This window comes from Leptopilina heterotoma, unplaced genomic scaffold (assembly GCF_015476425.1).
Source record: "Leptopilina heterotoma isolate Lh14 unplaced genomic scaffold, ASM1547642v1 Lhet_305, whole genome shotgun sequence".
NCBI lineage: Eukaryota > Metazoa > Arthropoda > Insecta > Hymenoptera > Figitidae > Leptopilina > Leptopilina heterotoma.
Genome location: NW_025111009.1, coordinates 394,163 through 406,881, shown reverse-complemented (window position 1 = coordinate 406,881; position 12,719 = coordinate 394,163). Strand labels below are relative to the sequence as shown.

Genomic DNA, 12,719 nt, shown 5'->3' with positions numbered 1-12,719 from the left:
ATATTTTCACCCCGCACGTAATTAAAAACTTATAAATTAATCGAGAATATTCTATTGATTCTGAATTTATTTTCGTTTCTTTAAATCAGAATTTATTTTTACATGTTCAGTTGCAAAATACTTATATATATTCCACGTAATTTTAAACTTTTAAATAAATCCAGTAGAATTAATGATTTATTTTATAATTGTAGGAAATATAATTATTTTTTCAATTTTATATTCTTTTGATTAATTTTTCCTCGTTTCTTTACTATTATTCATTTTTATTTTTACACTTTTAATTGCAAAAAATATGTTTATTCCGCGTAATTTAAATATTTTAAATAAATAGAAAGAGATAGAGTTAGAGAGGGAGAGATTTTTTTTCTTGGAAAGAAAAAAGCGGAAATGAGAAATAAAAATCATGATTTATAATCAGAAGGATGGAATTACCTCAAAGAAATATTTTTTTATAAAAAAAAGAAACGTGTTTACATAAAATATTGTAAAAATAATGATTACTGATTGATTATTATTACGAAAATGGTATTTATTTAATATTTTATTCGAGTGTGTTACATATTGAAAATATTGATTTTATTTGAGAAGAAATTTTAAAACAAAATCTGATATATATTTATTTTTGAAAACTATATTTTAAACCCGATTTTTGTTAAAAAAAAGGGATTTTAAAATATTAATTTCAACATTTTAGTTCTCTAATTATAAAATTGCAATTTTTTTGGGGAAAATAATTTTTTAATAATTTTTTACAAAAAAATAATACCTATGCAAGAAGATTAAAAATAAATGAAGCAATCGAGAGAATTAATATTAAATAATATTATTAATAAAATAATTTTTAAATAATAATTTATCCAATTAGAGTAATAATGAATTAAGCAATCGAGGATGTTAATAAAAATATAAATAATTTATTATTAAAATAATAACTTTTAAATAATAATTATTATTTTATTATTAAATTATAATTTATGCAATTAGATTAAAACATATAATACGATGAAATAAATTAAGCAAGCGAGGGAGTTAAAAATATATATTCAATTTCCACCATTTGGATCTCTTTAAAATTTTATAAATACTCAGGTGGGAATTAAGTCTGGCATAATTTTTAAGTACTTTTTTTTTAAAAAAGCTTTTCATTAAGAGCCGTGGATATATGTAACGTAATTACTCGTGAGCAAAAGTCGATGAATTTGGCGTAGGAAACATTTTTTTTAAATACATTTTTTATTCTCCTTTTTTAAAATAAGCGGGTAGAAACGTTGGAAGAAAAAAAAATTTTTTTTTAGTTGAGAGTTGCGCTCACGTATATATATATTCTCAACTGTGAAGTTAATAACTTTCGTTTTCTCATCGTTGCGAAGGGTGAACGAGAAAAACTTGCATGCATATGTATAGGTATATTTGTAATTATTTTAAATAGAAAAAATAAAATTCTTTTCGCTTGTTTAGTGAAAAAATATTAATAGGCTTCAATTTAGGGGAGTAAATTCTTTTTTTTGAGCTTAAAACTGTTTTTCTTTTCAGTTTTTATTTCTTTTAGTTTTTAATTTTTTTAGTTTCTTTTCCTTTTAGTATTTTTTTTTTAGTTTTAATTTTTTTCAGTTTCAATTTATGCAGATTTAATTTTTTAGTTTCTACTTTAAAATGTTTATTTCTTTTAGTTTTTTTAGTTTCATTTTTTGCAGTTTGTATTTTTTGAGTTTATACTTTTTAGTGTTCATTACTTTAAGCTTTTTTAATTACTATAAATTTTTAGTTTATATTTTTTAGTTTCTAATTTTTTTTTTGTTTACACTTTTTTAATTTCCATTTCTACTTTTTTAGTTTTTATATTTTAGTTTTTTTTTGTTTCAATTTCTTTTAGTTACTGTTTTAAATTTTTTTTTTAGTTTTTATTTCTTTCAGTTTTTTTAGTTTCTTTTAGTTTTTTCTTTTTCAGTATTAATTTTTTAGTTCATACTTTTTCATGTTTAATTCTTTTAGCTTTTATTTGTTTTGTTTCTATTTCTTTTAGTTTCTATTTTTAATTTCTTTTTAGTTTTTATTTTTAATTTATTTTTAGTTTTTATTTCTTTTACTTTTTTTTATAGTTCCTTATAGTTTCTACTTTGTAGTGTTTATTTCCTTTAGTTTTTTTTGCTAATATGTATATTTTTTTATTTTTTTTCAGTTTCTAATATTTTATTTTTCTCCTGTTTTTAGTTTTAAATTTTCATTTTCTATTTTTAGTGTTTATTTCTTTTAGTTTCTACGTAGAATATTTTTTTATGTTTTCTATTTCTTTTGGTTTTTTTTTATAATTTTTTTTCCTTTCAGTTGTTTCTTAGTTTTTAGTTCTCTTTATTTTTTATTTCCTATTAGTCAGTATTTCTTTTTAGTCTTTATTTCTTTTTTTCATTCTTTTTATAGTTTTGATTTTTAAACAGTAATATTTTTCTCCGTCTTTTTTTTAAATAAAAAATGCTTTCTGGGGATAAAAAAAATTTTGTTTTTGATTTACTTGGAAAAGATTTTAATTTTATTTTTATGAATTACAATAATTTAGGTGGAGCGACTTTTTCGCATTATCACTTTTTGTAAATCATTTTTTATCTCGAGCTTCTATTTCTTTTGTGTCTGACTACACAATATTCGTGATGCACGAATATTTGCAAAGAAGCACGCACGAGTTAGAAAGTCAAATGTCAAGACTTTTTTTGTTCACATATTTTATTATGAGAAAAAACAGATCCTCGGTGTTAACGTTTGAAAATCATTTTGTTTATGAAACAAAATAATTAAGATCGTACGAGACCATTAGACCATTATTATCATTTGTTTTCCTTGGTAATTTTTACTACTGTTTATTTTTTTAAATTAAAACTTTGTTTTTCCTTAATAATTAATGAATTCTGAATTTAATTATTTTCCAATAATTAATAAGAAATTAAACTTGACATTAATTTTTTTTTTTAATAATTAATAATAAATTAAACTTAATTACTTTTCGATAAGTTTTATTTTTAATGATTTATTATCTTTTGGAGTCATTATATAATATGATAATAATAGGTGACAAAAAATTGAAATATAAAGAAAATTTTTCCAATATTGTGCAATATGCTTTGATGGAAAATATTTTTTGTATCTTAAAGGAAGAAAAAATGTCAATAATTTTAGAGACTCTTTAAATTAACAATTTTGTCTGATTTCCTAATTTTTCCTTTTTTTCAGTAAATATTTACTTGAAAATTTTGCTGAGTTTACATCTTCCTCAGAATTTCGAGTTTCGAGAGTCATTAGCAAAGTTAAACTCCTGTAATTTTCAGAAAAAGGGGAGACTTGAACACTTTACGCTCTCTCGGGATCTCTCAAAGTAAAAAACTACTGTGAACATCAAACAAAAAAAAATGAAGCGTTTACAAAAAGAAACATTCAATTTTTCTTAAATTTTCTATTTATCTTAATTTAAGAAAAATTGGCAAAAAATTCTATTGATAGTTATTTTATTTATTAAATTAATTTTATTAACTTTATTAATGTTCAGTTAAATTATTTTTTTTTAGTTTTTAATTCTATTTTTTCTTTTACGAATTAACGTTTTGCAATTAATATCTATACTTGATTAATGTCCGCACAAGACTCAATATAATGTCCGTTTGAGCGAAACAATAGTTACGGTTCGTTAAATTTCGACTAATTTTAAATGTGAAGGCAATCAGACGGGTTCCTTCAATTAACGAGTTTTTAACAAATCGTTTTGCAGTAGACGAGCTTGAAAATTGGAGTACATATCCATTATTAAGTGACATACGGTACTCCAATTTCCTGTTTCGTTTTTTTTTAAAGGAAGAAAATAAAAAAAAGAAATTTTGATCAAGTTCTAAATTTTCTGTAAATCAATCTATATTTGCAAATTTAGTTTTTAACTCGAATTTTGTTTAATGAAATGGAAATTTAGCTTTAAATGTTTTGTATCGTTTATTTTAATTTAATTTAGTTTTTAATTAAATAATTAAATTTATTTAGTAATTAAATAATTAAATTTAGTCAGCAATTAAACTTTTTTATTAATTAAAAAATATTTTTCTAATTAAAAAAAAATTGCACTGAAGAAAATATAAAGTAAATTTTTTCTATTTAAATAAATTGAAACCGCGTCTGAAATTTCTGCGCATTTCTGGCGTGAACTTTACTTGGCCGAGAGTAAATTTTACTATATTATTTTTTACTGAAATTTTCTCACGCGCGTCAATATTAATTATTAATTAAGAACAAATTGGACAGACAGTCAAATCAAAAAGTAAACCAATTATATATTCTTGTATTGTATTTTCATAGCAAATCGATAAATTTAATTAATAAATATTTTCCATGAGAAAAGTGTGAATAATTGTATTCTTGTCACTTTCGAATAATTAAAAGTAGACATTTATTTAATAAAAGAATTACAAAATTATTTTTGTAACATAATTTACGAATTTTTATTTATTTACACTAAAAAAAAATTTATTTGATTCAAATAACCGATTAATTAGTGAAATATGGTAATAATTAATAGTTAAAATTATTAATTAATAATTAATTTATAACAATTGATACTAATTAATAACAACTGTAATTATAATTAAAAAACAAACCAAGTTATTTTTCTTAATTTAAAAATTCTTTAATAGTACTTTTAGGATTAGTGAGTGGAAAATTTATATCAAGAATTAAGTTAAGCAGATTATGCAGAAAAGCGCTTTGAATGTTTTTTTTTAGAAACATAATAAAAAACATTAGTTTAAATAAACGTAGTATTTTTGTTATATTAATTGAAGCAACTAAAAAATTTCGTTAATATAGTAAAATTTGTATAGTTGTTCCAGGAAAAATTTTTTTTCGTGACTGCTTTCAATTTGTACTTTATTGAAGAAAAAAATTTATATTTTAGGTATTAAAATAATTAATTATTAACTAAGTAAATGTTAAATTTACATTATTTTTTGATTCCCTGTAGTAGTTTTTGAAAATATTTAAATAGAAAAAATATTTTTCTCATTTCGAACGTAAGGAATTTTAGCGAAATCAAAAACTTTCATCTTTATCAGGAAGCAAATGTATTTCATTAAATAGCAAAAACTTGAATGAGTAAATATATATTAGAAAATAACTACAAAATAGGCTGTGATTTTTTTTATTGTTCAATTTTGTTTAAATATAGTAATTATTTCAGACTGTCATTGAAAAAAAGTAATATAAAAAAATGATTCTAAACAATTACAGTAAGTTTAAAAAGTAGTTTTAAAAATTAATGTTAAAAAGTGGTTATTAAATATTGTGTTAAAAAGCAATTTTTAAAAATAGTTTCAACATTTCATGTTACAAAATAGTTGTGAAAAGTAGTTTTAAAAAATAATTAAAAAATTTGAAATCAAAAAACAGTTTTAAAAAGTAGTCGCAAAAAATACTATTTTAACATTATTTTTTAAAAAATAGTTTTAAAAGTTATTGTTAAAAACAGTAGTGAAAAGTAGTTTCAGAAAATAATGTTAAGAAGTAGTTTTTAAAAATAATGAAAAAATTTAATGTTAAAAACAGCAGTGAAAAGGTAGTTCTAGAAAATTAATTTTTGAAAATAATGATAAAAAAATAGTTCTTAAAAATAGTTTGAGAATATTTAATGTTAAAAAACAGTTTCAAAAAGTAATTAAAAAAGGAGTTTTTAAAAATGGTTTTCAAATTTCCCGTTAAAAAAAAATTGTGAAATTTTATTAACTTTTATTAAATTTATACAATATTATTGTGAAAAGTAATTTTAAAAAATAATTTAAAAATTAAAAAACAGTTTCAAAAAGTAGTTTCATCAAAATAAGGTTAAAAAGATTGGTTTTGAAAAGTAATTTTATAAAGTAGTTTTTAATAACAGGTTTACAGTTGAATGTTAAAAATTATAGTCGTGAAAAGTTGTTTTCAAAAATAATTTAAAAACAGTTTTAAAAAGTATTTTTAAAAAATAATGTTAGAAAGTAGTTTTAAAAAATAATGGTGAAAAATAGTTCTTAAAAATAGTTTGAAAATATTTAATGTTGAAAAACAGTTTAAAAAAGTAATTAGAAAAGGAGTTTTTAAAAATGGTTTGGAAATTCACCGTTAAAAAAAATTGTGAAATTTTATTAACTTTTATTAAATTTAAGCAATTGTGAAAAGTAGTTTTAAAAAATAATTGAAAAATTGAAAAACATTCTTAAAAAGTAGTTTCATCAAAATAGTGTTAAAAAATTGGTTTTGAAAAATAATTTTTAAAAGTAGCTTATAATAAAAGGTTTACAGTTTAATGTTAAAAAATATAGTCGTAAAAAATTGTTTTAAAAAATAATTTTATGAAGTAGTTTTTAAAAACAGTTTTAAAATGTAATGTTAAAAAACAGTTGTGAAAAGTAGTTTAAAAAAATAATGTTAAATAGTAGTTTTTAAAAATATTTTTAAAATTTAATGTTAAAAACCAGTTGTGAAAAGTAGTTTTTTAAAAAATAATGTTAAATAGTAATTTTTTAAAATATTTTTAAAATTTAATGTTAAAAACCAGTTGTGAAAAGTAGTTTTAAAAAGTAGTTTAAAAAAATAATGTTAAATAGTAGTTTTTTAAAAATATTTTTAAAATTTAATGTTAAAAACCAGTTATTTGAAAAAGTAGTTTTCAAAAAAAGTTATAAAAAATAATGTTAAATAGTAGTTTTTTTAAATAGTTTTAAAATTTAATGTTAAAAACCAGTTATTTGAAAAAAAGTAGTTTTCAAAAATAGTTTTAAAAAATAATTTTTAAAAATAATTTAAAGAAACAGTTTTATAAAACAATTAATAAAAATATCTTATATTTGCATCGCCCACAAATATTGTTTATAAATAAAATAAAAAAATTTTCTCAAAAAAATTTCTGCAATTAACCTTCATAATTATAGAGAACTTTTATTTAGAAATTAATAAGCAAAAAAGCCTTTGAATTTTATTAATTAAATAACTGGAAAATTATTTCTTATCAATCGGAAAATTGATTAGATTAGATTGAACCAATTTCTCTTGAATTTGTACCATAAACTTGTTTTTCCACTAATTTCATCATTAATTATTATTCACCTTCTACTTTTTTCGCACTAATTTTTAAGCAAAATTTATTAACATTTATTGCAAGTTAACTAAGTATATATACAAAACTTTTGTTTGTTTCTTTTTTTTCATTAAAGAATAAAGATGCTCCAAAATAGAATCCACTTTTGGTCCAAATATAAACTTTAAAAACATTCGCAGAGAAATCTCAACGAGTTATTTTACATTGCAGCAGATTTACATTTTAAGATAATCTTTTTAAAGTCAAGTATAAAAAAGAAAATTTTATATGAAGAATAAACTTTTTAGATAGGGAGATAGAGATAGAGAGAGAAAGAGAGAAAAAGAAAGAGAGAGAGAGAGAGAGAAAGAGACAAGGAGAGAAAAAGCATAAGCAATAAAGAAAATAGTCAATTTCTACTTTTTATGTTAAAATTTCATTCAAATCAAAGAAGAGTAATCTAATTAGGTTTTTCTTTGTTTACAGAATCGATTTGTATATAAAAGGGCGACCAAATCATTGGCTGTATCATCAACGTTGGACTGATCCAGGTATGTGTGTGTATATTTTTAGATTTTAAGAAGCAAAAAAAAAAATTCATTTGGCCTCAACGAAAAATGTTGTTAATTGAATTTGTGCATAATTTATATAAGTGTGTCATAAATGTCAAAGCTGTCAGTCAGTGCATGTGTCATTTGTTACCGGTAGCTTTGTGTTTGTTTTTCTCTCGTGGGAAAACGATATAGATGCCATTTGTCTAGATATAGGTGTACATATACTTGAATATAAAAATAGGTTGAAAAATTATATTAAATTATTAGTTAATTTTTATTAAAATAAAATTTTGAGAATTTTTTTTTTTTTCGTATTGGTGAAAAAAAACGTACCGGCATAGTTGTATGTGTTTGGTGGGTAGCTTCTTGAAAAAAAAAGATGATTCTTGTTTTACAGAGAGAACCTTGCCCAAGAGTTTGATTATATTGTGGCTCAAGTATCCGAGGCTGGTGTTGAACGCAAGTTGCCCCCGGAGCTTATGAGCTTCTATTTTCGGTTAATTTTTATCACAGAAAAAGAGCATTATTCACGTCATAGGGAGTTTTGAATGAGTTTATTAAGATGGAACAGGGGATAACGTAGCTTCAACACTGGTGTACCGATCTCAACTAGAGTCCAACTTGAACATTTCCCATGTACATTATACATACGTTCCCCTCCACCATTTTACCTCGATGGCGCACAATGACGTAGCTGCCTCATCAAACACCCCAACGAGAAAATATTTTTTTTTTTTAATATTATTGTTTGAAAAATTCTTCTTGTTGTTTGTGGGAAAAAAATTATTTTGTTTGATTCAAAAAGGAAGTTAGAAAACAAAAAAATTAATTAATTTTTTTAATTTTTGGGAAATTTGTTTTTTGTTATATCAAACACCTCACGAGAAAATATTTTTTGTTTTTTGTAGTTGACAAATTTTTCTTCTTATTTGTGGAGCAGAAAATTTTGTTGTTTAACTGGAGAAAAAAATTAGGAAAAAAAGAAATTAATAAGATTTTTTAATTTTTGGGAGGCCACTTTTTCACATCAAACACCCAAACGAGAAAATATTTTTTATTATTTTATTATTTGAGGAAGTTTTTCTTGGTTAAAGTTTTTAGGTTTTAAAAGTTTTTTTTTTATTTTTATTTATTTATTTTTTGTTATATCAAACACCTCACGAGAAATTTTTTTTTTTATTTTTCTGAGATATTTTCCTTGTTATTTGTGGAAAAGAAAATTTGTTGTCTAATTGGAAAAGAAAATTAGAAAAATAGTTAGAAATTAATTAAATTTTTGGAAGACCAGTTTTTTTCATGTCAAAGACCTTACAAGAAAATATTTTTAATTATTTTATCATTTGAGGAATTTTTCTTATTATTTGAGGAAAAGGAAAATTTTTGTTTAATTGGGAATAAAAATAAGAAAAAATAGAAATTTATAAGATTTTTGAATTTTTGGGAGGGTACTTTATCACATAAAAAAACCCCAATGAGAAAATATTTTTTATTATTTTATTGTTTGAGGAAGTTTTTCTTGGTACTTGAGGAAAAGAAAATTTGTTATCTAATTGGAGAAGAAAATTAGAAAAAAAGAAATTAATTAAGATTTTTTAATTTTTGGGAGATTAGTTTTTTTTATATCAAACATATATTTTTAATATTTTTTTATAAGAATGAAATGATAATTAAGATTGAATTACATAATATGAAAATGAATTAAAATGAAAATTTTAAAAGAGTGTGGAAATCACCATCAAGTGTAGAATTAAAATTTTTTTATTGCTATTAACCCAAAAGTTATTTTTAATAATCCAAAAGCTTTAATAATTCGTTTCATTTGTTTCTTAAATTTGAATTTCGCGCCACTGTGTTTCTCTAAATTCCCGTCCAGAGGGCATGAAAATTCTCTCACAAACGAGATGGTACTGACGAAGTATAAGTATCAGTGACTCACTGAGAGTTGATTAAGTTTACTTTCAGATATTTCTGATTAATAATTGCATTGTTAATAATAGTATAAAAAAGATTATTGTCAATAATTCGTTTAATAATGAAATTAAAAATAAATTTAGTAAGTAATTATTTAACATAATGTATTTTATAATGGAGTTAATAATAATGGAATAATTAATAATTCAGTCTTAGTTTAAATAATGTTATCATAGTTAAAAAATAAACTTTATTATCATAGTTAATAAAATATTTTTATTTTTTAATTAATTATTTAATTATTACTTTTTTGAGGTTTTTTAAGTGGATATATAAGTGGACTCTTTTTGTCGAATATTTAAATTTAAATTTCGGCACTCAGCCTTGGGCCAATATTGGCGATAATAGTTGCTCTATTTTTTAGCCTTGACAATTTCCTATATTAGGTAGAAGAGAATCTAGAGTAATTTTTCCATTTTAAGTATTTCTTATTGCAATTCTGATTTTGACTCAAAAAAAAAAATATTTTCATTTATTCAAAAAAAAAAAAAAAAAATTTCATAAAAGGAAAAAAACTAATTTCATAAAGAAGGAAAAGGTTAGATTAATTTTTTTTTCCTTTTGTAAAAAATAAAGGATATTTATATAATATTTTGATACACTCCTGATGCTGCAGCAGCCGGCAACGTAGGGGTCTGTGTCACGTGGTGTTTCACGCACGCGAAAAAGAGGATCTGATTCTATTAACTGGAAATAAAAATTCAGCAGATGAACTAAAAACCTAAGATCAGGTGTCCATCTGATGCTAGGCGAAAAGAAACCGTTATTATTGCCGCTCATCCCAAATTAAAATTAAGAATACAGTCTGAAAATTATTCTAAAAACTTGTTTTTATTTTACGATTATTCAAATTTTATTAAAAAGTTATTTATCTTTTTAATATTTGTAATTTTTTTTAAATTTTCTTTAATAAAATGACTAAATATTCATCTCTCTTACTTTGTTAAAGAAAATGAATAATTTATTAATGTTTAAATAATTATTAATTATCTTTTTAATATTTGCTTTCTTAATTATTTGTAATTAAAATATAAAAAAATATTTTGTATTGAAAAGCCTTAATATTTATCTTCTTATTTATTTGCCATAAAAAAATAAATAATTTATTAATGAGATTTAAACGAAAAATTTTTTAGCTATCGATATGGGTAGAATTTTTTCACCGCTATAGGTGAACAATGTTGGATTGTTCTTCAATGTTGAAGAATTAACAATCAATAGCTAAAGTAATAATTCAAGTTAATTTATTGTTTCAAGATTGATTGATAAATTCCTTGACATTTTAGAAATAAAGTTGTTAGGACAATTTTTTTTTTATCATGGCCAATTTAATTATAATTATAAGTATTTAATTATAAATATATCCAAATATAATGATAAATTTAAATAGTTACATTAAGTATTTAATTAAAAATAAATTAAATAATTACTATTTGTGTTCGGCAAAAATATGGAAAATTTTTAATTATTTAAATTAAGACATTTCTATTCTCATACTCCTTTGGAAAATTAATTTTGATTTATTAATGATCTATTAATGTATTAACTCCAATAATTTGATGTAATTTATTAATATTACCGAATATTGATAGCTCGTCAATATTTTTAAAAATGTTAAATGTTCTACTTTTGGGATTTTTAAAATTATTAATAGGGATTAATTATTAATAGGGAATGATTTTATTATTACATTAAATTTACTTTTATATTTTATTGAATTATTAATTTAATATATTAACATACTGATATATTGAAAAAGTTTATTTAAAAATAAATTTTCGAATGGGTAGCTAAAAATCTTTTATATTTTTAATATTTTTAATATTATTTTTCTATATTTTTTTTTATTTATAATTCTAAATAAGTAGAAAATCTAATAAATAAATTAAATCTAATATTTTTACTCAGAATTTAGTTTAAAAATAGTTGATTATAATTCGTTTAAGGGCATTTGAACCTTGATGACGTTACAGTTTGTTCAAAGCATGTGTGACGTCATCAAGGTTCAAATGCCCTTAAGTGAAACTAAAAATAATTCTGATGACTAATTATTATTAATTAGGACTTAGTTATTGTTTAAACTTATTTATATTATTTAAAAATTTATCTATTTCTTCATAGTTATTTTCTACTAATAATTAGTTGCTATTTAAAATTGACATTATAAGTGTATTTTTACTAGTTGTTACAAAAATAATTTTTGTCAATTTTTTACTATTAAAAATTATTTTTATTTATTTATTGCGATTTATTTCTTACAGTTTTATTTTATATTTTATTTACATATTTTACTTGCATTTCTTTTTCATTATTTATTCAGATTTATTGAGATTTACATTCAGATTTTGAATAATAGAGCTTTAAATAATTGTAAAGTTTGAGAGAATTTTCCTTTTATAAGGTAATAACAATTTTTAATTGTTTTATAGATTTCAAATAAAGTAAAATTTTTTTAAACTAAGAAAAAATTATATCAATAGATAGATAGTTTTATCGACTATAAAATTCCGAAAATGCTTCACTGAGTGCAAAAGAAAAAAAATATTAAAGATAAATTCCGCAGCAAAGAGAATTTTACGAGAAGATAAAAAATTTCTATCAAACAGAATTTTTTTTTAAATTTCGAATAAAAAATGGGTTCTTTTTTAATTTTGAATAAAAAATGGTTTTTTCTCATTTTGATCAAAGAAATGGTTTTTTTATTTAGTATGAAAAACAAATTGTTTAGTTCGAAAAGAATTTTTTTTAACAAATATTTTACCGAAGATTCTTTTACCAAAATTTTTTGTAAAAGGTATATAATTTTTTCCAATAATTATATTGAAAAAAAAAATTATATAAAACAAAAGGATTTGTTCATTGCAATCGTTTTGCTGAGGCATTGTTAAAAAAATATAATATCTGTCAAGGATACAAGAAAATGCTTGTTTACAAACTTTTAAGTGTTATTGATTTTATCAGTTCTGATGACAAAATCTTAATCAGAGATTATAAAATTATCCCCGTAATAAAGTTAAATATAATTTTTTTTTAATGAAAAGAAAATTTATCTAGGATTCAGTGTCAGATTTTATCAAATTATTATTTTAGTCTTTTCTTTTTACTTTAGATTT

General features: G+C 21.1%; 2 protein-coding genes across 4 annotated transcripts in view; one reads left to right on the top strand and one right to left on the bottom strand.

Moving 5' to 3' along the window:
* LOC122504575 (galactosylgalactosylxylosylprotein 3-beta-glucuronosyltransferase P) overlaps window positions 1-8,293 on the bottom strand; it is a 47,356-nt gene extending 39,063 nt beyond the window's left edge. Inside the window, exon 1 of one of the 2 annotated variants that reach the window (XM_043615741.1) lies at window positions 7,969-8,293. The gene's annotated coding sequence lies outside the window, so the exon portion shown is untranslated. The remainder of the gene's footprint in view (window positions 1-7,968) is intronic. The other variant, XM_043615740.1, reaches the window with a different exon arrangement.
* LOC122504572 (putative Dol-P-Glc:Glc(2)Man(9)GlcNAc(2)-PP-Dol alpha-1,2-glucosyltransferase) overlaps window positions 1-12,719 on the top strand; it is a 181,922-nt gene that overhangs the window by 49,137 nt on the left and 120,066 nt on the right. For both annotated transcript variants that reach the window (XR_006301845.1, XR_006301844.1), the window contains one exon: window positions 7,568-7,632. The gene's annotated coding sequence lies outside the window, so the exon portion shown is untranslated. The remainder of the gene's footprint in view (window positions 1-7,567; window positions 7,633-12,719) is intronic.